The sequence below is a fragment of the Lampris incognitus genome, chromosome 14, assembly GCF_029633865.1.
Source record: "Lampris incognitus isolate fLamInc1 chromosome 14, fLamInc1.hap2, whole genome shotgun sequence".
NCBI classification, from domain to species: Eukaryota; Metazoa; Chordata; class Actinopteri; order Lampriformes; family Lampridae; genus Lampris; species Lampris incognitus.
Window position 1 is genome coordinate 18,261,688 of NC_079224.1, and position 27,021 is coordinate 18,288,708.

A 27,021-nucleotide genomic window follows, 5' to 3' on the forward strand; every position below is an offset into this window, starting at 1 on the left:
TATCTATCTATCTATTCTACACCTACCTGCTAAACAGTGCGGTATTAGGTCCTGTGAAGTTTTGTGCACCTGCTCTCTGGACAGGGACGTCCCCTCTAGCTCCCCTTGCGTTGGCTCGGCAGATGAAGGGCGTGTTTGGGCCAATCGCGCTTCCGTAGGCAGGAAAGCGAAAGGGAGCTGCTCGCTGCTGCCACATCCCGAGAGCATCCCTTTAAAAATGCTCTCATCATATCATCCACACAAAAACACAACGGGGTGACGGGGCACCAGCGAAGATAGACTCGTCTCAGTCCCGGTTCGCGTTAGAATAACCTTACAGCCCACGTTAGCCATTTGGCGACCGTTACGCTACAAAATATGAGGCTTTTCTTCTGACAAAGAGCAGCAATAGGTTATCCGCTGCTGTAGGAACAGTTCTGCTTTAGCCGGGGGAACTGTGATGAGAGCCGTCAGATTTTCCACTATCATCCTTTATTATCGGTTCAGTTCTTCCTCGTCTTTTTTTTGTAGCGTTACGCGGTGTGATAATTAAACGTGTCCTCTTTTCACGTTTTTTTTTTATCGTGAGACTTTTTCCCACCTTTCCCAGATGACATGAATAATTTCGGTATTCAGCGGTGCTCCGGCAAAGAGGACGCATGGATAGGAGAGTGCTCGTCTGACATCAAGGTAGGTGTACTATTTGTTTGGGATACGTTGTCACTTGAGCGTCGCATCCTGGCGTTATTTAACCTCCATCTGCCCCCCCCCTCCCCCCCCGGTAGATTTTTATCCTGCCACATCGTAAATCTGCATGTATTCATCTCTGAACCATTCGGAAATCAGACCGCAAACGTTGCCCATCCCCTTTGTTTGCACATTTCCATGAACCTGGAAACTGGCAGCATGCTCAGAACCGCCATAGCGAGGCATTACTTCCTACTATGCCTTGACTGCAACGCTGTGCTACATGGACCGCTTGAAAAGCTGCGAAATCCACGCCACTCCGAGATCGGTCAGCCATGCACGTACAGTAGTTTATATTCCGAGGTTTTGATAACTCTTAACCCACTTTCTAACCATACGCGCGCGCGCGCACGCACGCACCTCGGATGTCGTGTGTGCGTCTTGCCCACAGCGAGATTGTGAGAACTATCGTCCAATCCTATCGCGTGTGAGGACATCGCAGTCCCGTGACGGTCCAGTCATAAGGCGAAAACTGCACAAGAGAAATGGAGAAAAGGGGACTGTGAACATGTACCCTGACCTACACCGAGCTTTTCACACAAAAGGTTGCAAACCCAGACAGACCATAATCCTATCTGACATTATTTCTTTTTTTTCTTCTACATTTCTGACATAGTATCTCTTGAGGCACTACTGTGGAGGCTATAATGGCAAATGGACCGAAACTGCCTCACTTTGTGCATGAAGCGAGCTGGCTAAGCTGGGCTTTCTTACTGGGTTTTATGGCTGCAGACCATACTGTAATAACACATGCTGGTTAAAAGGGTAACAGAGGTAACATGAACTGAATAGAGTGTAATGGATAAATGTGACTTTAGATATTACAAAATAGATCAGTATTTTTGGACCTATTTGGTTTGGCTCGTGGGTTTTGTGTCGTAATGCAACACAACGCAATATAAGCTTAATGTGACTACTGTCAGCTCCCAACTGTTTTCATCTTTTCGTCTTTCAGGGAACAGTTTTAGTAGTAGGTGTATATGTGCATGAGGTAACCATTGCACATATACTCTTGTGTAGCTTTCCATTATTAACACCGTGATAAATAATCATGCAGTTTCACAGTAGTCATTTCCTTGTGTTGCTGCATCACAATACCTGCAATGAGATGCTCTATTAGTTTCTACTGTGTGTCTCGTTCTCAAGTTTGCAGATTAGTTGGGTTCGGTGTAGTTTAGTGCAAACGTGGCGGCTTATCTAAAGGGCTGTTCAGCTTTGGCTGCCCGGTGTGAAAGCCCATTGTGTCTGTTATCTGTGACCCACCGTGGGCTTATCTGTGACAAGGAGGCCGTGAACGGTGGACGGACAGCTGAGAGATGGTTATGGCATCGGTGAATTTAATTACAGGCGTCAAGGTGGCCTCCATGGATAAAGAGGCCGCGCTGTGATCGGCGGGTCAAAGGTGTCGTCCCCGTGCTCGCCGCTGTCTACCCTGACTGAAGTGTCCTTGGGTAAGACATTGACCCTTCCCCCTGGCTCTGCTGGCTTTTTATCCATCTGGTGATATGCATAAATGAGTGTCCCTCCGCGATGAAAGCACATGCCTGAACAAAGGCTCATCTCAGTGGCAATTTTTCCCCCCCATAAATTCTGCCTGATTGCTTTTCACTCCGCGGGACGCGGTCCTCCGCCCAGCTTTGTTGCTTCCGCGGTCCTGAGACCAGGTGATAGTTTGGATGCTGTCGCTCTGAAGGGAAGAGAAGATAAACAGGGTTCCAGCGGACACTCAGAAATAGTGTTGGGAGCCTTGAGCCGCGAGTAACCTGCTGTGACTTGTGTCTTTGTTGTCTGCGGCGTGTTCTCTATTTGTCGTAATTGGGTGTTTGGGCTAAAGTGGTTCTTAAACCCGCATGTATAGATCATGCTGATAAGGCCCTCTGAAAAGACGGCTCTCTCGGTGTGCTGAGGCTGATAGTGGCAACAGGCGGCTCCGGCTGCCAGGTCTTCCTCTGACGCTTCCTTCATGTTGAGATATGTTGTCATGGGAACTAATGAGGCCAGACCTGGGCCACCGAGGGGTACATTCAAAGAGGGAGACCTGTGTCTGTGTGTGTGTGTGTGTGTGTGTGTGTGTGTGTGTGTGTGTGTGTGTGTGTGTGTGTGTGTGTGTGTGTGTGTGTGTGTGTGTGTGTGTGTGTGGACATAAGTTTACTTTTGCCATCGTGTTTGGACTGTTAAGGGAAAGCCTGAACAATGAGCTTCACTTTTCATGTCTTTATTAGGTTTTGTAATTCTATTCTATTCTGTTCTGTTCTATTCTATTCTATTCTGTTCTATTCTGTTCTATTCCATTCTGTGTCGTTCCATTCTGCTCTGTTGTGATGTGTTCTGTTCTTTTCCATTTGCTGTATTACAACAGCAAACGCGGCGGAGATATCTTTAGGATCTCGACGACAGGGCAGAATATGAGGCCACTTTTTGGACCGGTGAACCCGGTTTCCTTTGTCGGAGCAGAATACGCATTCAATCCTCATGATTTTTTTGTTTTCTTTCTCATCCGTCACTAAAAAAAAAAGCACAATGGCTGACAGGGGCTGAGAGTGGAGGGGCCTTAAAGGAGAAGGTTCTCCCCAAGGCCAGAGGGCTGCGAGTGGCCACGGCTGCAGGGAGTGGAAGTGATGGACACCGCCTACTGGGAAGCACTTAGGGTTCACCACTTTGGCCTCAGCCTTGCTTGAACCATGACCCCCCCCCCCACACACACACACACACACACTCACCAGCGCCTTGTGGAGAAAACTAAGTTTGCCCCATTTTATCCGACGTGACCTTTGGAAGGGATTTTACACGTTTCGGTGTTGGAAAATTTCATCTGAGCAGTAGGTCCTGAACGATGTTGGGGGGGGGGGTGTTTGTTTTTAGTGATATGTATAGCGATGTTTCTGATTATTTTTATCATTATGAAGATTATCATTATTATATTTGTTATTATTATTATTGAGATGATTATGATTGTTATTAAGGTGTTACACAATTTCACCAGCTATACACAGATTTTAACTTTCAGAGCTTTATTTGCAATGAATTTGCCACTCTAGCAATGTTCAGAGGGGGAAATGAGGTAGTTTTCAATGCAGTTGTTAAAGACAACGTGACATTATGTTCATAGGGTGTCTCACTTCCATAGTGTGATGTATTCCCAAGTCAAATGGGATATTAGGGTGGGACAAAACATAGGGGGGATGTGATCTGATTGGATGGTGCAAAACATGTGATGTTATTGGTTGGGAATGTTCCTCGCTCACCCACTCAGACTTGGTGACACACATTTTGGACTGTTTTGTAAAATAAGAGAACAAAAAATGATTGTGTTTTTTGTTTTGTTTTGTTGCATAAATTGCTGAATAGTTGCATCATATGACTGAAGAAATGAGCTAAAAAGGTTAAAAAAAAAGTCCATCTGCATTTCATTTTATCTTGCTTATTGCTTGTCAGATGCACTTCAGTAGTTTTCTCCAAGAGTAGTCATCAAAACGTGTACCATGCAAAATTCTGTTTTCTGTCAAGCAAGAAGAGTTTTAGCCAAACAAGAGGAGAAACGTGACTATTGTGCACCATGTGTATAGTGCAGTGTCGATGGTGAAACGGTATATTCAGACCTGCTAAGAAGGGGAGAAGTCCACCATGTAACACATGCACACCAAATTCAGCCTCCAGTGCAGATATGTTTGGTGTGAATCTGGCATTAGGACTCGAGGACACTGTACATACTGTAGTCCAACTATATCGTAGTTATCAGTTTCTTCTTCGGCTTGTTTTTTTTTAATGTAAGGTAACAGATTCTAGGATACGTGTCCTTTTCTTTTATGAAACATGATCAATAAAGTAGTTGTCTCCACTATTCACAAACAAGAATTAGAAGAAAAAAAAACTTGTCCAGAGAAACCAGTTGACTGGATCCCGCAGCAGCGAGGGCATAATTGGACAGTTATAGCCTTAGCTGAATGTCCCAGTGACGTTTTAAGGCAAAAGAATAGACATTTAAATAAACTTTCTTTAAAAAAAACCCTCACTAAATCCTCATTTCACTCCCTCTTCCCGCAATCCCTCTCCCAGTGAAGTCCTCCTTCCGCTGAAGCACTCCATTTATTTCTTTGCTCCCTTGCCAAATGAGCAGCTGGATCTGAGATACTGAGGGATGGAGATAATGACAGAGAGACAGTGTGTGTGTGTGAGAGAGAGAGAGAGAGAGAGAGAGAGAGAGAGAGCAATAGAGAGATGAAGAGGAAGAGGGAGAGAGCAAGAGCAATAGGGAGAGATGAAGAGAGAGAGCAATAGAGAGATGAAGAGGAAGAGAGAGAGATGAAGAGGAAGAGAGAGAGAGCAATGGAGAGAGATGAAGAGGAAGACAGAGTGAGCAATAGAGAGAGATGAAGAGGAAGACAGAGAGAGCAATAGAGAGAGAGGGAGAGAGAGATGAAGAGGAAGAGAGGGAGAGCAATAGAGAGAGATGAAGAGGAAGACAGAGAAAGCAATAGAGAGAGGGAGAGAGAGAGGAAGAGAGAGAGATGAGGAGGAAGAGCGAGAGCAAGAGCAATAGAGAGAGATGAAGAGGAAGAGAGAGAGAGCAATAGAGAGAGATGAAGAGGGAGAGCGAGATGAAGAGGAAGAGATAGAGCAATAGAGAGAGATGAAGAGGAAGAGGGAGAGGGAGAGAGAGAGAGAGAGAGATGAAAAGGGAGAGAAGTAAAAGAGGAACAGTTCAATAGTATTTCTGTGAATCCTTCATTATGGATGTCTGCAGAGCGTAGCTGCGGAGAGCTCTTGGCCGTGTTTGCATACTTCATATGTGGACTCCATACCGGCACCAGAGCGATTCTGAAGCAGGCTCCAGTGGTTTCTGAGTTTATGTCTGATTTAAGATGATCCTGCTACGATGGCATCGGCCTATCTTCCGTCTCACACTGGGTTGTCTCCTTATACTCTTCTCGTTCTTGTCAGCTTTCTCCAAACAAGTCGTTGGATAAAATGGGGAGGTAGGCTGCCGTCCAAATAAAGCAGTTGACATGGAGCGCAGAGAGGAGATGCAATGTCTCTCTTTAACATATCCCAACACTTTTCTCTAGATCAGATTACGCCCATGATTGGCTCCATAACCGCAGATAGGAAGAAGTTGAGCAGAAAAGGGGAGGGGGGTCACACACCGAGGGGGGAGGATTATTTGAGTGGGATGTGGTCTGCTTCTTCGCCGGTTTTGTTTTGTTCTCTTCAGTTCTGTTTTATTTGTATTATTCCGTCACACTGCTTTTGTCATCTCCGCTATTTCCCCTTTTTCCCTGTCTTGTTATTGTCTTGGCTGCCGTTCCCTGTTTTCAGCTTTCGCATGTTTGATTCTAGTCTGAAGCAGCTACAAATAATATACATTTAGATAGATAGCTAGATAGATAGCTGGAGATAGATAGATAGATCCTCTATTTTGGTCAATAGAGGAAGGTTGGCACGGGTCAAAGGTCATAGCCACTCTTACTTGCCCCTCATCTCCTGCTCTGTCTTACCTCGACCTCTCTGTTTATTTTCCCTTTACTAACACGCACCATTACAGTCACAAATACAAATGTGCAGTCTGGTTTGAATCCCTCTATCTCTCATTGTCTCTCTCTCCTTCGCTTTCTCTCTGTTTTGTGCATGCCGGCTCTCTCTTTTCTTACTTTCTGTTTCTGTTTATCAGGTCTTATTAAAGGACCATACCGGCTTAATTACAAGTCATCGCCAATTTACCGCGTCTGCCACATCCCGCATAAATATACACAACTGCTCCAAAATCTACTTAATTTGTTAGCTCTCGCGTGTGTTTCTGTTCACATTCATTAAAAACGTTACAGAGTTTATCTGTGAAATTGCGTCGAGGTTGGCTGACAAACTGGCGGATTTGAACAGGCTCTCATAATGAGGAAACACATGCCTCAAACACAGAGAACGAGAGGAACTATTTTTCCAGGCATAACACAACACTGCTTAATGGCTACCAATGGCTGTGTTTTGATTGACAGCTCACAGGGGCTGAACAAAAGTATAGTAGAGGTCAACGATTGGTTGAAAGTTATACAAAACTATCAAACGCGTTTCCTCTTTTTAAAGAGACCATAACATTTTAGTCAATACTGCTTTTTAATCTAGTGAAGTCATCTGTGCCGCATCAATATGTGATTTTTGACGCTTGTAGAGGATCAGTAAAGTGATTCCAGCAAAAGATAGAGTTCGGCAGAGTTTTACGAAGGTAAATGGCTTACACTTGACAATGTTCAAGTGTCACCGAGTGTTTGTCCACATCTTTTCAACGTGAATGGCAGTGCGAACTGGTGACTGTTGGGGCGTCAGGGGGGCGTGGCTGTCTATTCCGTTGCCTACCAACACGGGGATCGCCGATTCGAATCCCCGCGTTACCTCCGGCTTGGTCGGGCGTCCCTACAGACACAATTGGCCGTGTCTGTGGGTGGGAAACAACTACGGTCAACTTTTTTTTTAATATCAGCTGCGGGTGACATAGCGACTAGTGCAGTGCACTACAACGGGTCGATTGAAGACTGCTTCCGCACGACAGTAGGCGTCCGTCAAGGTTGCTTGCTCTCGCCAACTCTCTTCGACATTTTCCTGGAGAGAACAACGACAGATGCGCTGGAAGACCAGGAAGGAACGGTCAGCATTAGGAGGGGGAGGAACAATCACAAACCTCCGTTTTGCCGATGACATTGACGGCCCGGCCGGTAACGAACAAGAGCTGACAAGCCTGGTTGAACACCTCGACAAGACATCCAAGGCACACGGCGTGGAGATCAGTGCCGAAAAAACCCCATAACACAATAAAACTAATAACACCAACGGCATTACCAGTAACATTCAGGTCAATGGTCAGACACTCGCGACAGTCAACACATTTAAATATCTTGGGGCCATCGTCGCAGATGAAGGGTCCAAACCCAGAAGTCCTTTCCCGCATTGCACAAGCCACCGCGGACCTCACAAGGTTAAAACCAATCTGGAGAGACACAAAAAACAAACATCAGCACCGGGTCTAAAGTCAAATTCATGTGCTCACTAGTCATTTCCATCTTTTTATACGCATGTGATGTGAAACTTGGACACTCACAGCAGATCTCCAAAGAAGAATAAGCGCAATGGAGATGCGATGCTACAGAAAGATTCTAGGCATCTCATATAGAGACCGTATAACGAATGAAGAGGTGAGAAGGAGGATTACACAAACCATTGGAACACATGAAGACTTGCTGACAATCATCAAGAACAGAAAACTGAAGTGGTATGGTCACATCTCGAGAAGTGCCGACCTTGCCAAGATCATCCTGCAAGGCACGGTGAGGGGTGGGCGAAGACGAGGGAGACAGAAGAAGCGATGGCTATGTGCAGCCCAGTATCACGCCAAAGCGTGTAATACACACGCCGATCCAACGTTTCAGTGTCACGGTTTGCCTCGCTCAGGCGTGTCAAGTACACGCCTGTATGAAGGTGCAGCGCTATCTCTGATTGGCTAACCCTATCCCTAACCCCACCCTAACCCTAACCTTAACCAACCTAACCAACGGAGGCAACGAGTACTAGCCAATCAGAGTCAGAGTTCCCGGTAAACGGGTACGAAAAAAATCACGCAACCCCCCTAACCCTAACCTGCCTTCACCTCTTAATCATCGCCCCCTGCTGGCACTGCACTTTAATACAGGCGTGAACTTTTCACGCCTGAGCGAGGCAAACCGTGACATTGACACGTTTGGACCGGCGTGTGTATTACACGCTTCTATGTGACATCAGAGAGTGGACAGGCCTTGACTTTGCCAGCTTACGGAGGGCAGTTGAGGACAGACATAGATGGCGAGGCGAGCCGGATGTGGTTATGTGTCCTGGTCGCTGCAATAGCGCCTCCTCTGTTTGGTCGGGGCACTTGTTCGGGAGGGAGGGGGAACTGGGGGGGAATAGTGTGATCCTCCCACGGGCTACATCTCCCTGGTGAAACTCCTCACTGTCAGGTGAAAAGAAGCGGCTGGCAACTCCACATGTAGTCGGAGGAGGCATGTGGTAGTCTGCAGCCATCCCTGGATCAGCAGAGGGGGTGGAGCAGCGACCGGAACAGCTCGGAAGAGTGGGGTAATTGGCCAAATACAATTGGATGAAAAAAAGGGGGGAGGGGACCTCAAGTAGCAGCGAAGTTAAGATTATAGCGGTATGGTCCTACCACTCACGTAGGGGACAGATGTAATACAGTGGAGCCAATGTGGGCGGACGTGTATTTAAATATATATATATATATATACAATCCAGTGAGTCAAGTCAATTCTTTATGAGACAGTACAAGCCTGTTTCATGCCATAAGCAATATATATATATATATATATATATATATATATATATATATATATATATATATATATATATCTCCCATCCATTATCTGAACCGCTAATCCTACCCTCAGGGTCGCGGGGATGCTGAAGCCCATTCCAGCAATCATTAGGCGGCAGGCGAGGAGACATATATATATATATATATATATATATATATATATATATATATATATATATATATATATATATATATATATATATACATATATATATACATATATATATATATATATATATATATATATATATATATACATATATATATATATACATACACACACACACACATATATGCTTGGATGCTTGGACTGTATGGATTTCTCCCTCGTGCTCGCCCTGTTTACAAATCACATTGGCCCTGCTTATGTGATCTATATATTTGTTTACTTTGTTTGTTCTCAAGCTTCAGGCATTGAATGCTGACTGCCCCCCATCAGAAAGAAGGATGCACTCGGCAAACTGTCGATTGCATTCTCTTAATGAATGCTGAAAGGTCAGAGTTGTGGTAGAGTGTAAATGAGGAGCTGATTCATCCACGACACAATTTGCTGCAGCGATGGGGCTGAAGCTCACACACCGGAGTAAAAAGAAATGTCGTGCATTCCAAAGATTCTGTTATATTAGTCAGTTTCCAACAGAATCTGACTCACATACTACTATTATCGTTTTAATTGTAATCATATTGGCCTGTAAAGGATATATTGGTAAGGTATTCTGCCATAAAATGCACTGACGGGATCAACACAAAAAATGGTTGAAGGTTCATTTTAAGGTGTTTATTGTACCCAGATGTTACTGTTATTCTGAGGTTTGTGTCTCAAATATGTGCACTACTGCCGATCCGGGGAGGGGGGCGCTGCAGACTACCACATGCTCCTCCGATACATGTGGAGTCACCAGCCGCTTCTTTTCACCTGACAGTGAGGAGTTTCACCAGGTGGACGTAGCGTGTGGGAGGATCGCGCTACCCCCCCGCGCGAAAAGGCGTCCCAACCAACCAGAGGAGGCGCTAGTGCAGCGACCAGGACAAATACCCGCATTCGGCTTCCCATCCGCAGACAGGGCCAATTGTGTCTGTAGGGACGCCCGACCAAGCCGGAGGTAACACTGGGATTCGAACTAGCAATCCCCGTGTTGGTAGGCAACGGGACAGACCGCTACGTTACCCGGACGCCCCATGCGCTACTATTTTAAGGCGCCTTTGCTGAAGTGGTCTACCAAGAGCCATATTTGGAAGAGGGTGGAAACAACCTTTTCCGAGCAGAATAGAAGAGTCTGTGTATTAGACAAGGGGGCGGGGCACTTGAGTGTGACAGTGTAGCGTGCATGGATAAGTAGACACTTGGTCCTTGACTAATGGGTCGGACCCTTTAGTCGACTGGTTAACGTTGTCGCTTGCGGAGTGGGAGATACGGGTTCGCGTCCCGGACGTGGCGACGGTTCCCGGACTGCCCCCCGAATTCGCTACAATATATTTGATTTGTTCTTCTGAGGTCGTGTCTTGTAACGAAATTCCGGATCGCCGATGATTTCAGGGCGGTGTGAAAATGGCAGCCCTCTAACGCAGAGTATAGGGTAATTAATGATGGGCGCGTGGTACAGAGTGGCAGTGGGGCATTTTCCGCGGCTATTGCACAAGATGGCTCATCATTACCGTCACTCCCCTGCCTGCTTCTTGGTGACATGACCCAGATCCTAGAAATCTACAATGTGCTGTTGTATCCCCTCCCCCTCCTCCCCCTCTCCCCCGCCTCTCTCTCCTTCAATTCTCAATTCAGAAGGGCCTCAGTGGCATGACTGTTAATGCACAGTTTTGCCAGAGCAGTATTCATTTTGAAATAAAATATTAATAAAACAATGGAAAGATGAGATCCGACGTTAACGGTATTCACGTGGAACTGCTAAATTGTATGCACAGAGTTTAAGTAATCAGGGGACATGTAAGATAAAACAAAAGGGTTACGCCAACAGCAGATAAGGATAAAGAATATTAGCTCAACAAGTAATATCTCTATGGATGTTCCACTCGTTTATATATTTTGTAGCAAATTCGATGGGCAGTTTGGGAGACCGTCGCCACAGTCGGGACGCGAACCCGTATCTCCCACTCCGCAAGCGGCAACATTAACCAGTCGACTAAAGGGTCCGACCCGTTAATTAAGGACCAACATGTATACTTATCCATGCACGTTACTATATATATATACATACATACATACATACATACATACATACATACATACATACATACATACATACATACATACATACATACATACATACAGTTGTAAAATGATTATCTACATATTTAGCAGCAAGGTGTGCTGAGTGAGGCTCCACCCCCAGAATTATTGTTAACCCCATCCGCGAGCCTCTCTCTCTCTCTCTCTCTCTCTCTCTCTCTCTCTCTCTCTCTCTCTCTCTCTCTCTCTCTCTCTCTCTCTCTCTCTCTCTCCTATCTATTTTCCATGGGGTTTTGAATCAAGTAACACTGATCCGGAGACCATCCCGATCCAGAAATAGAGCTGTTCTAATCAAGCTGATTATATGCAGTGAAAAGAACGTTTGTTTCTGTGATGTGAGTGTCTTCATGTTTTGTCTGCTCCAGCGAGACGATAGGAAGGTCATCAGCAGGACCTGGCCAATTCCCTTGAAAGACGTTGACAACATTAGTTTTGTGGCCGGCAGTGCCAAGCCAAAGATGGCCTGGCTGTCCCGCCTGGATTTTGGGAGCTGAGCTGGCCCACAGCAAGATGTGAGAGGCTGCACTGTGAGAGTGATGACGTAAGCGCCACTGCCAGCCTATACTATCAAGTGCAACATGGCTAATGCATTTTGGATGAGACTGAGAGGGCTGGCTTGTAGGTTGAAGTGTGAAGGGCCCGGGGCTCTGAGAGACGGGGGGGGGGCTCTAGGGGGGCTCTAGGAGAGAGCTAGAGAGTGGGGGGGGGGCTCTAGGAGAGAGAGACAGAGAGAGAGAGACAGACTCCAGCTGTGATCTTGATCCAGCTAGGGATTATTCCCTTTCTGATATTTTTTTTAGATATAGAAACAGACTCTGCCCTTTTACAGTCAGGGCAATCCTTCTTTCTTTTTTTTTTTTTTTTTTGCTCCTTACATTTGTTTAGCTTCAGCTACATGGCACTGTTCAGTCCAAGTGCAATAGACGGCTGTAATTAGAATTAAATCAGGAAGTGCTCTCAATACAAAGTTATGATGGCGATATAACCTTTAAACAAAGGGGGCTGATGTACTTGGAGTCAGACTCCGTATCTGTGTCTTCTGCTCAGTTAGGATGAGTAAACAAATTAAACAGAGCAAGGCTACTGGCCTCCAGGCCCCATGGAGAGCATCTGCTAGAGCAACACACTGCCAGCGACACAGGACCGAACAGAGGTTGTGCACGTGTGTGTGTATGTGTGTGTGTGTGTGTGTGTGTGTGTGTGTATTTGTGTATATATATGTGTGTATGTGTGTTTATGTATATGTATATGTATCTATATATGTATATATGTGTGTGTGTGTGTGTGTGTGTGTATATAGTATATCCAGTGAGTCAAGTAAATTCTTTATGAGACAGTACAAGCCTGTTTCATAAGCAATCACCAGCTGTGTGCATGTATGTCTTAAGTACATGTGTGTGTGTGTGTGTGTGTGTGTGTGTGTGTGTGTGTGTGTGTGTGTGTGTGTGTGTGTGTGTGTGTGTGTGTGTGTGTGTGTGTGTGTGTGTTTGTTTGTTTGTGGACTGCTAAAGCAACGCACAGTAGCGCCATCCTCTGTGGGGCAAAGGATGGCCTCATACACTCTGTTGCATTAAGCCCATTTATAAATGATAGATGATGATGTCAGTAAGGAGATAAAGGCCTGCGAGGGTCCCGTGCTCTCCGCTTGTTTGACAGGCTCAGCTCGCTGATGACAGACGGATAGAGCTGTGCAGAACAACCGCCTCCGGCCAGCCGTCTCCTCCGTCCCGCCTTCAAACAGCGCGTCTGCGGCGCCTCCCTCTCTAATGGCCTTTGACATGTTCAGCTTCTGCATCTGCACCTCACTCCCCGCGACCGAGCATCCGGCTCTCGCTGCGTCCTCCCGTCACCCCGCTGTCTGCGTCCCCGTCACGTTGTCCGTTATTCTCTCGCCCCTCTTCTTCCTCACATCGGGGGGGAGGCACTGGGTACCCATCTGTGAGCCAGTGTTGCGTGGTGTGTCGTGGTACCGATCGCGGTAGAAATGTTTTCACCGGAACTGTTTCCAATTTATAAACTGCAGCACCTTCAGCTTAAAACACGCTAACACCGAGGTGTTATTTGCTGTGGTTATGTGCACGGTGAAAGAAGATGACACTCTTAAACCCGCTGTTACCTCCATAGCAGCGGGAGAGCGCCCTCGCAGAGTTACTCAGCGGAAATACGGCGTGTTCGTGCTGCCTGAAAAGTAAACGGGGGGACACGAGGAGAGAAAGTAGAACTTTACTTTTGCTTTACTTGGGCTTTCGCCTCGAGCTCAACTCGAGCCACTCTGCGGAGTGAAAGAGAGGGAGAGAGAGAGAGTGCACTAGATCGGGATGCAAAGAGTCCAAAATGGCAATAACCTCGAAAAACTTAAAGAAAGTGATATTGATAACCCTCCCTCCCCTAAATACAGGCTCGCGGTAAAGCATGGAGGACCGTGGGTTGAATGAGCACCTCCCACTTCCCACACAAGTGTGAAACACCATGACTATCACTTACAACTAAAACGAGTACAGCTTCCAATGAAAATGCATTTAGAATTAAAACCCTCGGGGCGTCCGGGTAGCGTGGCGGTCTATTCTGTTGCCTACCAACACGGGGATCGCCCGTTCGAATCCCCGTGTTACCTCCGGCTTGGTCGGGCGCCCCTACAGACACAGTTGGCCGTGGCTGGGGGTGGGAAGCCGGATGTGGGTATGTGTCCTGGTCGCTGCACTAGCGCCTCCTCTGGTCGGTCAGGGCGCCTGTTCAGGAGTAGGGGGAAATGGGGGGGTGGCGTGATCCTCCCACGCGCTACACCCCCCTGGCGAAACTCCTCACTGTCAGGTGAAAAGAAGCAGCTGGCGACTCCACATGTATCGGAGGAGGCATGCAGCCCTCCCCGGATCGGCAGAGGGTGGAGCAGCGGCTCGTAAGAGTGGGGTAATTGGCCGGATACGATTGGGGAGAAAAAAAGGGGGGAAATCCATAAAAAAATTAAAATCCTCAAACTATTTTGTTTAACTTCAATGGTGATATTTGTCATTGCTAATTGTGATGTTTGAGCTTTCCGAATCCCCGTCGAAATGAAACAATCCATCGCTCTTGCGTCCGCAACCCCCCTCCCCCCAAAAAAACAGTCGTAGTCAACTTGAGTTTTACCTATTGATCTTATAGCATCTGACTAACAGCGCAGTAACCACAATTCAGGCAGTAATTCGACGAGGGCTGCCTCATGACGTCACTGTGCAAGTCAGGGATATGCTGCATTTTATGGCAGCCGCAGCCGCCGCAGATATATCTATCTACCTGCTCTAATTATGTAGTCTGCGGTTGAGTTAGCGGAAAGGATATTTCATCCTGCCGATGTAGCCAAAGCCAGCCTCACCAAATTAATGTAATACCCTTTAGGAAGCCTCAATCAGCCGTATGGGGAGTGTTGTTGAGACAGCACAAGTGATTTTAATCCTGTAAATGTATCATCTGCTACCAGTACCACAAGGAGACTTATGCGAGAATCAAAGTCTCATGTACCGCAATCAATTAGAGAGTCCCCATTCTATTATTCATTTAAGTGTAATGTCAAGAAATGTCTTATTAGGAACCAACAGTGTCAATATTGATGCTATTCGTACACACCTTTAACATGTGCATTGTACATTAGCTGTGTTGTATTGTATGTCTAATTATTTATATATATATATATATATATATATATGTGTGTGTGTGTGTGTGTGTGTGTGTGTGTGTGTGTGTGTAAACCTTGTTAAAAGAAACACTCAACGGTAGGGAAAGTGCTCAACAAATAAGGAGCAAAATAATCCAGTGAGTCAAGTAAATTCTTTACGAGACAATACAAGCTTGTTTCATGCCATCAGCAATCATCAGCTGTCGATAAAGCTACTCGGGAAAGGACATATACCATTTACTGCCTCGCCATGCACACGTCACATCACCTGCCACATCACGCTGACGGCTGATGGCATGAAACAGGCTTGCACTTCTCATAAAGAATTTACTTGACTCACTGGATTATGTACATACAACATGTATACATGTGTGTATGTATGTATGTATATTTTTTATATTATCTTTATTATTGTAACCTAGCTGGAAAATATGGGTTACAATAGAACTGAAGTTAAAAAGAAATTAAGTTACAAACTAACTACTGTTAACTTTAGTCTCAAGTTAATGCTTTTATTTTGTCATTAAATAATACAGTCTGGTCAGTCTTTTATTCCGCCATTTCCGCCCCTACTCAAGGGGACAGGAAGTTGTGAGCAGAGGAGAGGGTTTTTTTTCTTCCCTTTACTGACTAATTGACGACAAGTGGAAGAGGAGAGGGTCTGATGAAAAAGTTTTTCAGAGTCGCCATGTTGTGCGCCGTAAGAAGTCGCTTCGTTCACCACGTTGAGCTCTTCTAAGGTAGAAATAAAGTCCAAACAGTTACTGAAGTCGAGCATTTAACGTATAACAGGGATACGAGTCTCTGCAGAGGGCGCTACGCCGCCAGGAGGGACGGTTCTCCCTTCATTAGTTCACTTCGTGTCTCGGTAAACTAACTTTAAGTTTATTTTGCTACTTCTGTTGAAGTTATCCCTATGTAAAGTCTATTATAGCGTTTTCATTGTGTTCTGTGAATGTCAAGTGTCGAAAGAAAAGCGTTTCTGAAGCTTAAAGTGCACGTTTTTACAGTAATGTTTACACGTTACTAAGCGGGGGGCGGGACAATTTCTTACAGTGTGGAGTTTAGTCACTTCCTCCTCGTTGCTGCTAGGGATGATTGAATGAGTGGTTAAGCTGAAACACTTTGATTCAGTTGTCTTGTCTGATATTTCCAATTGTAAGGTGTCACAGGCCTATTCTGTTAGATTAAAAATAATTCTGATATTGAGAGCACGGAAGTTGAACTAGAGATTAACACATAATTTTCAATGTTAAATTGTATTCAGTCTGCACTTACCTTGTTATAATCTTGTATAATGTAGATGGGTAGATGAAGCTCGCTAGCCTTGTCAGGCAGTTCACCTAGGAAAAGGAAAACCGATTTAAAACCTCCGCTGCTTTGCGGGTACACTCGTCTACGGGAAAGGCTTCGGGAAGACACCCTGAGGAAGAATCTGCCATAGGTAGTAGGTGGTCTCGGACGAGAGAGTGGGGTTGATGATGCGCAACTCTTCCTCACTTTAATCATTGCACAAATCATCAGTCATCCATCACAGGATGGCTAGACGGTCCTCGTCGCTGCAACGGACGAATAACAACATAACGTACAACATGAGGAACATGAGATAAACAAAGAAATATAATGTGAACTATAACGGAAGGAAATAGAGACCTTTAAGCCTGTTTGTTAATGCAAGTCAGGTCTTTTACTGAGAGAGAGGATTCCGGAAACGTTCATCGATCCCAGTAGATGGCGAGCCTTCCCGTGCGATATCCAGGAACCCGGATCTACGTCTCAGTTCTGACACTAATGTAGCGAATTGAAGGGGCAGCTGGGAATCCGCCGCAGCGGAGACGGGAGACCCGGGTTCGCGTCCTGGCTGCAGCGGATTCCCAGCTGTTAGGGTTAATACTTAATGTTATTCCCAGATGTTAGGGTTAATACCCCTGCCTGTGCCCCTGAGCAAGAAAATGGAAAGAGAAACTGGAGTTGGTCCTCGGGCGCAGCATGAAGGTGGCAGCCCGCTGCTCCTAGCTACACAGATCACAGCTAGGATGGGTTAATTTGCAGTAACTGAATTTCCCCAAGAGGAAACACATTTAATAATTTTTCTTTTTTGTTTTTATATATCACACTGTCGTGTGTTCTTTACCTCCTGCACATTTTGTATTATTTGTACTATTATCTAATAATTATACTATTGTATTATTATTCTAGGGTGCTGAACAACATCAGGCAAAGGGACTGCCGATGGAAACTAGCCTTTAAACTAACTTGGGTACATTTACATTTGTTCGAATGTTGATTAATGTACATTATCCCTTCCCAAATAAACGTTAAATTAGAAAAAATGAAGGGATGTGCTTTATCGCTCATTTGGCAGCATTAGATCAGTTTGATTGGGCTTTCCAGAATTGCTAGTTAGATAGCAAATGTAAATGGCTGGTTCCTCAACCAGTGCGTTCAGTTTTTTCTTAATTGTTTGCTAGCAAAGTGCTTGTAATAATGGTGGATACATCCAGGCTATGTTTAGTAATGTGGAGGAAATTACAGCGCTCCTTCATACTGTACCAATAGACCACTTGAATTACACTTAGAGCTTTTGATAATTACATTATGAGACCTCCCCTGGTAAAACCAATTCAGTTTGAATATAGCTTTAGATACACCAGCAGTACACAGTTACAGAGGATTTGCTTGCCTGTAAAGCTTCAGGATTCCATTTTTAAAAACAAACCAAAATAAAAGTAAAGCTTTGAGAAATGTATATGCAGCTGGCCTTTTCATAGTATGGAATGGGCAAAATCTGGATAGTAACATGCTTCTTAATGTGAAAATCAGTTACAAATTATTTCCTGTTGTATGGCAGCAAGATCCCCTTTCAAAGTAAAAGTCCTTCCTCATTTGGGTAAACTTAATCAAAGTCCTCCTCACTGGAGGTTTCAAGGGCTCTGGCTGCAGGACCTGGAATTTGTTAAGACTAACATTGATTGTTATTTTGAAACGAACAGAGATGAAACAATGGCCAGTGTTAGGTGGGAAGCATTCAAAGCTTATCGACATGAAATTATTCGAAGTTATATGAGCTCTCAGACCAGGAAACTCGATGAAGAAATTAAAACTTTAGAAAGCCAAATTAAAACACTGGAGAGCTAGCTATACGAGTGCGACCATCCTGTAAAACATCCTTCCATCTATTATCCAAACCACTTATCCTGCTCTCAGAGTCACGGGGATGCTGGAGCCTATTCCAGCTGTCATTGGGTGGCAGGCGGGGAGACACCCTGGACAGGCCGCCAGACCATCACACAGGGCCAACATATACACACACACACCCACACACATTCATACCAAGGGACGATTTAGTATGGCCAATTCACCTGACCTACATGTCTTTGGACTTTGGGAGGAAACCAGAGCCCCCGGAGGAAACCCACGCAGACACGGGGAGAACGTGCAAACTCCACACATACTAGAACAACCCAGGATGACCCTCGGGGTTGGACTACCCTGGGGCTCAAACCCAGGACCTTCTTGCTGTGAGGCGACCGCGCTAACCACTGCACCACCATGCCACCTCCTGCAAAACAAAGTAACCTAAATGTAATGAGAACCAAATAAAATAAATTAACAATGTATGAAGTGGCAAAGAGTATGTTATGGACAAAACAAAAATATTATGACCAGGGAGAGAAGGCAGGAAAACTGTTGGCATGGTGGACTAAAAAGATGCAGACCAAAAGGGCAATTAATAGTAGAAACACCCCATCTTGCAATTTAACATTAGACCCACTTGAAATAAATATCACCTTTAAAAACTTTTATAAATCACTGTATGAATTAAAATGCACAGGAAAAAAGCAGGGGCAGTCCTTCTTACTTGACCACTTAAGATTTCAGACCCTATCAGAGGATGAAAGGAGAATACTTGACGGTCCACCAACAAAGGAAGATCTTTGAGAAGCCATAGCCAGCATCAACAGTGGAAAAGCACTTGGTCCCGACGGAATACCAATGGAGTTCTATAAAAAAAATTAAGAATAAGCTTGTGGAACCTCTGTTGGATATACTTTGAGGAATCATATAACAGAGGAATGATTCCTTCCTCATTAAGACTTATGATAATCTTAATATTAAAATTAGACAAGCAGCAATCGAATGCTTATCTTTTAGCATAAGCCTGATAGGGTCTTACACTAAAATTCTCTTTACTACTTCTACTACTACTATCACTACTACTATCGGCTGCTGCCGTTAGGGGTTGACACAGAGGATTATCCGTTTTCATCTCTTCCCGTCCTCTGCATTTTCCTCTGTTATGCCAGCCACCTGCTTGTCTTCTTTCACCACATCCATAAATCTCCTCTTTGGCCTTCCTCTTTTCCTCTTGCCTGGCAGCTCCATATTCAGCATCCTTCTCCCAATATACCCGGCATCTCTCCTCTGCACATGTCAAAACCATCTCAATCTTGCCTCTCTTGCTTTGTCTCCAAACCGTCCAACCTGAGCCGTCCCTCTAATATACTCGTTCCTCATCCTGTCCTTCTTCGTCGCTCCCAATGAAAATCTTAGCATCTTCAACCCTGCCACCTCCAGCTCCGCCTCCTGTCTTTTTGTTAGTGCCACTGTCTCCAAACCATACAACATAGCTGGTCTCACTACCATCTTGTAAACCTTCCCTTTAACTCTTGTTGGTACCCTGGTCCTCCCTCTTGTTCACGCATATGTATTCTGTCTTGCTCCTACTGACTTTCATTCCTCTTCTTTCCATTGCATACCTCCACCTCTCCAGGCTTTCCTCAACCTTCTCCCCTACTCTCACTACAGATCACAATGTCATTCGCATACATCTAGTCCACGGAGAGTCTTGCCTGATCTCATCTGTCAACCTGTCCATCACCATTGCAAACAAGAAGGGGCTCAGAACTGATCCTTGATGTAATCCCACCTCCAGCTTGAATCTATCCTGTCATTCCTACTGCACACCTCACCACTATCACACTTCCCTCATACATATCCTGCACCACTCCTACATACTTCTGTGCCACTCCCGACTTCCTCATACAATACCACACCTCCTCTCTCGGCACCCTGTCATATGCTTTCTCTAAATCCACAAAGACACCATGTAACTCCTTCTGACTTTCTTTATACTTCACCGTCAACATTCTCAAAGCAAACATCACATCTGTAGTGCTCTTTTGTGGCATGAAACCATACTGCTGCATGCTAATCATCACCTCTCCTCTTAACCTAGCTTCTACTACCCTTTCCCATATCTTCATGCTGTGGCTGATCAACTTTATACCTCTGTTGTTGCTACAGTTCTTCACGTCACCCTTATTCTTGAAAATTGGTACCAGTATGCTTCGTCACTATTCCTTAGGCATCCTCTCAGTTTCCAAGATTGTGTTACATAATCTAGTTAAAAAACTCTACTGCCATCTCTCCTAAACACCTCCATACCTTCAAAGGTATGTCATCTGGACCGACCGCCTTTCCACTCTTCATCCTCTTCATACCTGACCTTACTTCCTCCTTGCCAGTCCACCGCATTTCCTTATTCACTGTCCCCACATCATCCATCCTTCTCTCACTCATTTTCTTCATTCATCAGCCCCTCAAAGTACTCCTTCCACCTTCTCAACACACTCTCCTCCCTTGTCAGCACGTTTCCATCTCTATCCTTGATCGCCCTAACCTGCTGCACATCCTTCCCAGCTCAGTCCCTTTGTCGAGCCAATCGTTTCAAGTCCTTTTCTCCTTCCTTGGTGTCCAATCTCTCACACAACTCACCACATGCCTTTTCCTTTGCCTCTGCCACCTCTCTTGTCACTTTACACTGCATCTACTTGTACTCCTGTGTACTTTCTTCATCTCTCTGACTAACCCACTTCTTCTTTGCCAACCGCTTCCTCTGTGTGCTTCTCTGTACTTCCTCATTCCACCACCACCAAGTCTCCTTGTCTTCTTTCCTCTGTCCCGATGACACACAAAGTACCTTCCTAGCTGGCTCCCTCACTTATTTCAGCAGTGGTTGCCCAGCCATCCGGCAACTCTTCACTACCACCCAGTGCCTGTCTTAACTCCTCCCTGAACTCTGCACAACAGTCTTCTTTAACGTCTACCATTTGATCCTTGGCTCTGCCTTCACTAAAATGGACAATTCTCTGTAAAGCATTATGAAATAGATTAGGAAAATATTCCCTAAATTGGTTAGTAATGATAAAAATGGGTTTGTAATGAAAAGTCAGGGGTTTCATAATATTAGAAGGGTTCTTAATGTGCTACTGGAAAGACGATGCAAAAGATACGGCAATGTTATCAATAGATGCCCATCTATTTACTGTTTTCACTAGATTTTGATTTGGTGAAATATTTAAGTGAATTCGACTATTCTACACGAACCCTACTGTAGAAATCTCGACAAACAATAACATAACACCTTTTACTCTCCAACGGTCAATGAGACAATGTTGCTTTGCCTCTACTTTGTTTTTTCATGTCAGCCATCAAATCACTGGCTATGGCTATGCGCGAATATGAAGAATATCAGGTATTACAATAGGAGGGGTAGAATATCCAATTTCCTTATATGCTAATGATATCATCCTATTTTTTCTGCTTTAAAGGATAGCATTCTCAGCTTAATAAACCTTACTGAAACAAGTGGTAGCTTCTCTGGATATGAAATAAACAAATTCATATCAGTACTTCTGCTTCTGAATAAAGAAGAAAGGCAGAAAACGGTAATAGATACCCCATTTATGATCACCAAAGAAAGTTTCAAGTACCCTGGTATTAATATCACTCTTGAGGTTAAGGGAATACTCCCAGCAAACTATGACCCTCTAGAGGACACAGTAGCAGAGGCACTTAACCGATGGTATGATTTGCTAGTATCAATGATGGGATGTATAAATATCATAAAGATGTCAGTGCTACCAAAATGGTTATATCTTTTCCGGTCAATTCCACTCCCTATATCTTACACACTTTTTAACAAACTTGACAAAATGTTTAGCCAATTTATTTGGAACAATAAAAAAAATCATCTAGACTTCACTATAAACTGGGGCGGGGGGTTCTATTACCCAATCTGAGATGGTATTACTGGGCTGCCTAATTCCCTGTTGACTTCAACAGTGTCTTATTTTTCTCCATCTACGCCCCAGATGTGGGTTGACATCAAACAAAAATCTATCCAAGACCCTCCATTAAACTTATTCATGTATTCTTTAGATATTAAAACTGAAAATATGGACAAGGATTCATATCAATCTGGTTGTCTGTACATAAATATGTGAACCCATAACAATATCTCAATTTATTCATATCTGGGGAAATGATAAATTCACACCTGGCAAAGTGGACGGGGGGATTTAAAATGTGGGTTAACAGGGTTATTAAAAAAATCTCAGCTCTTTATACAGACGGGACTTAGCTTTCATTTGATCAATTATGTGGAAAATATCAAATTCCTAGGAAACATTTTTTTCAGATACTTACAGCGAAGGAGCTTCATATTATCGGAGTACAAAAAGATAACACTCATACCACCATTGCTGATAATTGAAAAAAATGTACTTGAAAGTATAAACAATAGAGGCCATATATCAAGATTTTATAATTTGTTGATGACAAATTCTGAGTTATCATTAGACAAACGAAACGCTTTGGAGAACAAATGTACATGAAAATATTGATATAGCAGTTTGAGAAATGGCCTATTTGAAAGCACAAAAACAAACTATAAATACAAGTCTTAAATCATTGCAATATAAATGGCTAATGAGAATATACATATCCCCTGTGAAAATCAATAAGATGTCTCCTAGCATCCCAGATTGGTGTGTGAAATGTTCAGAGGAGGAGGAAACTCTATTACACTGTGTTTGGGAGTGCTCACAGATTCAATTATTTTGAAAAGAAATCATATAACGTCTTTCGCAGATTGTAAATAAGAATGTCTTGTGCAGTGCCAGACTTTGTATACTTGGAATTTACCCAGAATATCCTTCAGTAACAAGGGAACAAACGCTAGTAATTGACTTCGGACTTCTTCAGGCTGGAAAAGTGATTACATTATACTGGAAGACTGCAACTCCTCTATCAGTAAACAGAGGGATAAAAGAACTGTCAAGGTGATACTAAAGGGAAACGGAAGAACTTTGCTCATATTTGAACTCTTTTCATGGACTTCTTGGAAAATACAAATACAAACAATATCTGAAGTGTAGGATGTCAATGAAGGGATATGCTGTGTACTGTACATCATTGTATAGTGTGAATACTTGCAAATGTAAACTCCTTTTTTCTTTAATTTTGATTTCCCCCCCTTTTTCTCCTCAATTGTGCTTGGCCAATTACCCCACTCTTCCAAGCCGTCCCAGTCACTGCTCCATCCCCTCTGCTGATCCGGGGAGGGCTGCAGACTACTACATGCCTCCTCCGATACATGTGGAGTCGCCAGCCGTTTCTTTCTCACCTGACAGTGGGGAGTTTCACCAAGGGGACGTAGCATGTGGGAGGATCACGCTATTCCCCCCCCCCCCCCAACAGGCACCCTGACCGACCAGAGGAGGTGCTAGTGCAGTGACCAGGACACATAGCCATATCCGGCTTCCCACCCGCAGGCATGGCCAGTTGTGTCTGTAGGGATGCCCGACCAAACCAGAGGTAACACGGGAATTCGAACGGGCGACCCCCGTGTTGGTAGGCGACGGAATAGACCGCCATACTACCCGGACGCCCCCAAATGTAAACTCTGCCCTTTTTCTTTCTTTCTTTTTTTTTCATTTTACTGTCTACTTTTTTCTATTATTTATCTATTTTGTGGGTAGTTGGGTCAATGTAAATGTTTAGTTATTCAATGTGTGTCCATTCTATACTACTAAAACCTCAATACATACTATATTAGAGGAAGAAAAAAAATTCCTCACCTCAGTTGTAAAGCATTTCTCCTACCAGCATATGCTTGGCTAAGACACGATGAATTATGTACCCTCACAAATTACCAGTCCTTCAGCCGTCTGGCAACCAATTAAAATTTTAAGATACAGATGTTGTAGACATTCTGCTAGCTTTCACTAGCAGTTCACTTGGAGTTCTTTTTGGTGTGTGTGTGTGTGTGTGTGTGTGTGTGTGTGTGTGTGTGAGTGTACATATGTAGGTTTGTTTTCGTGTGTTGGTTAACTCAAAAGACCTGGCAGCCATTGCATTTATGTCATACGCTAAGGAATTAAATATTCATCAAGTGCAGTTTCTGAACCATTATCTTTAATACTTGTAGGTATTTTAGTGTACGGCCAGAGACTGCTGTGTTCAGCTCGTTTTATGTGTGGTAGTAAATGCTGTGTGACTCCGAATACATGCAAGTGTGAGGCCTGTGCATTTCGACAGATGGGCTCATGTACAACACACACACTTGTCTCACAGATCTTGTACACACACTATTTCTTTCTTATTGCAATGTTGCACATTCCCTTGTGCAGCATTTCCACACCAAGGAAAGCAGTATAATTCACTTAGAATACATCTATGTAAATTCAATTTAATTAGCGCAACATATTGAAAAGAAACAACATAGATGAGAATTGATGCTATTAGATTGAATTGAATTAAAGCAACATCCAGTCATACTGTATACTGATCTCTGTCCAAAAGTAGAAAAAAAAATTAAGTACTCGGACACGACAGTCGTCATGCTGTGACGTCACTAAGATAAAACATTTCATTTTAGTGAAAGCGGTTAAATGTGCCCGAGAGAGCAAATTTAGATTTTGTTCTTTGGACCATAACCAATAACACTTCTCAAAGAAAAACAAAAGGAAAAAGCTCCCCAAATCTCATTTTGTTGGAAGAAGTGATAATTTCTGCAGGGCATTCTCCTGCCAGAGTCTGAGAAGCCTCTTCAGACTTTTTATTTTGATAACCTTGCCGGTTAAAGTCTCAGTTGTCTGGTCTCGGGCCTTTGGAAGAGAATTGCCAGTGAATGCAAATGCTATAGTAATTGTTATTGTGGTGGGTTTTTCCTCTTTAGGCTTAAAGGTAATATGACACAGTGTCACTGGGAGCTCTGCTTCTAACCTGGGAGTGGTGGGTCACGGCCCATCCCTGAGCGGTCCATATCTCCGTCTGCTTGTGCTGACTGGGCAAGACAGCGGTGTTGATAAGGCCGAGCTATCTGCTGTGGAAAGCGAGGTTGCAGAGGATGTGACGCTCTGTTCCAGACGGTCGGGGACGGGCAGGATGACTCCTCTTAGATATGTATTGCCGGTGACCAGAATGCTGACAACGTGACTTTGGTTAATGTGAGTCAACCGCAGGTCTAGGGAAGTGTTTAAATACTCCCTGTCATGAAGTAACCTTTAGAATTGGGTGGCATTACACAATGTCTACACTTGTACCGCTTGTCTCTGTTCTCCTCGATCGTGCTTCAATAAATGTTCCCGTGTTAGACATCCAAGTCTCTTGAACCTTCTTTAGTGGCAAGTTGGCCTTTTCTGCAACAATCTCCTTCAGTTATGTCCCCACTCACAGAAATAAGACCAAAAGTCTGCATATACGGGTGTGCGGGTGGCGTGGCGGTCTATTCCATTGTCTACCAACACAGGGCTCGCCAGTTCAAATCCCTGTGTTACCTCCAGCTTGGTCGGGCATTCCTACAGACACAGTTGGCCATAGTATCTGCGGGTGGGAAGCTGGATGTGGGTATGTGTCCTGGTCGCTGCACTAGCACCTCCTCTGGTCGGTCGGGGTGCCTGTTTGGGGGGTGTACTGGGGGGGAATAGCGTGATCCTCCCACACACTACGTCCCCCTGGTGAAACTCCTCACTGTCAGGTGAAAAGAAGCGGCTGGCGACTCCGCGTGTATCGGAGGAGGCATGTGGTAGTCTGCAACCCTCCCCGGATCGGCAGAGGGGGGTGGAGCAGCGACCAGGACGGCTCGGAAGAGTGGAGTAATTGGCCAAGTACAATTGGGGAGAAAAAGGGGCAAAAAAATAAAAGATCTGTTAGATTCTTAGACCCTCCTGGATATTCTTACAGACTGTTGGTTGTTCTGCTAGTGATGTCACTTCTGTATTTAATGTCAGCGTCACACCAAGTCAAAACTTTTGCATTTGCAAATCAATAACTTGCTGATCAGTACAGCTTGTACTGTTCTCCAGACTCTATCATTGCATATACAAATATGCAAATACACTTGTTTTTGTATACATGTGGAGTCACATATACAGTCTTGTGTCCACTGTGTGTTCTCCTACACTGCATATGAGCTTCTGTCTATCTGAATATGAATGCTGTTATGTTATACTATGTGGGTGTCGTTAGACTTCCAGACCAAAGCTACAAGGACAAGTGGTTTCTGTACATCTGGTGAACCGGGTGAATCTTATTGTATGATGAGTAAAAAAACAAAAAACATATATACTTTAGACTGTTAGCTGTACTGGTGCTCCCCTTTAATACGCATTTTCCGTTTGAGGCGACGGATGAAATGCGGTGTGCCGGGTGAAAGGAAGCGTGTGGAGGTGTGCAGTGAGACTGCGCCTCCTGTCACAGTCGTGCTGCTAGTGGAGAAGAGCGTGGAACAGGTGCTGTGATGTGTCTCTGACAGCAGATTGCATAACGCTGTACGCTGCTCGAGTCATTGCCAGTACCGAGGTCGAACAGAGGAAAAGTTCCCATAATGTTTACCCATCATAGTCTTCCTTAGTTCACTTCTACTGAGCCATGTGACAAGGCGCTCCCCCCTGACTCCGTGCGCGTGTGAGAGAGGGTGTGTGTGTATGTGTGTGTGTGTGTGTGTGTGCATGCACGAGAGAGAGAGGAAGAGGGTGTGTGTGTTTGTGTGTGCGCAAGAGAGAGGGAGAGAAAGGGTGTGTGTGCGCGAGAGAGAGTGAGGGGGCAAGAGAGATAGAGGGAGAGAGAGAGGGTGTGTGTGCAAGAGAGAGAAAGTGAGAGGGTGAGAGAGGGAGAGAGAGAGTGAGAGAGGGGGGTGCGCAAGAGAGCGAATGAGAGGGAGAGAGAGAGATAGAGGGAGAGAGAGAGAGGGTGTGTGTG

General features: G+C 44.6%; 1 protein-coding gene across 1 annotated transcript in view; it reads left to right on the forward strand.

The window, feature by feature from the left end:
- The first annotated feature begins 246 nt into the window (after positions 1-246).
- The window catches only part of b4galt2 (UDP-Gal:betaGlcNAc beta 1,4- galactosyltransferase, polypeptide 2), a 243,398-nt gene continuing 216,623 nt past the window's right edge, over positions 247-27,021 (forward strand). The window contains exon 1 of the mRNA XM_056293237.1: positions 247-669. The gene's annotated coding sequence lies outside the window, so the exon portion shown is untranslated. The remainder of the gene's footprint in view (positions 670-27,021) is intronic.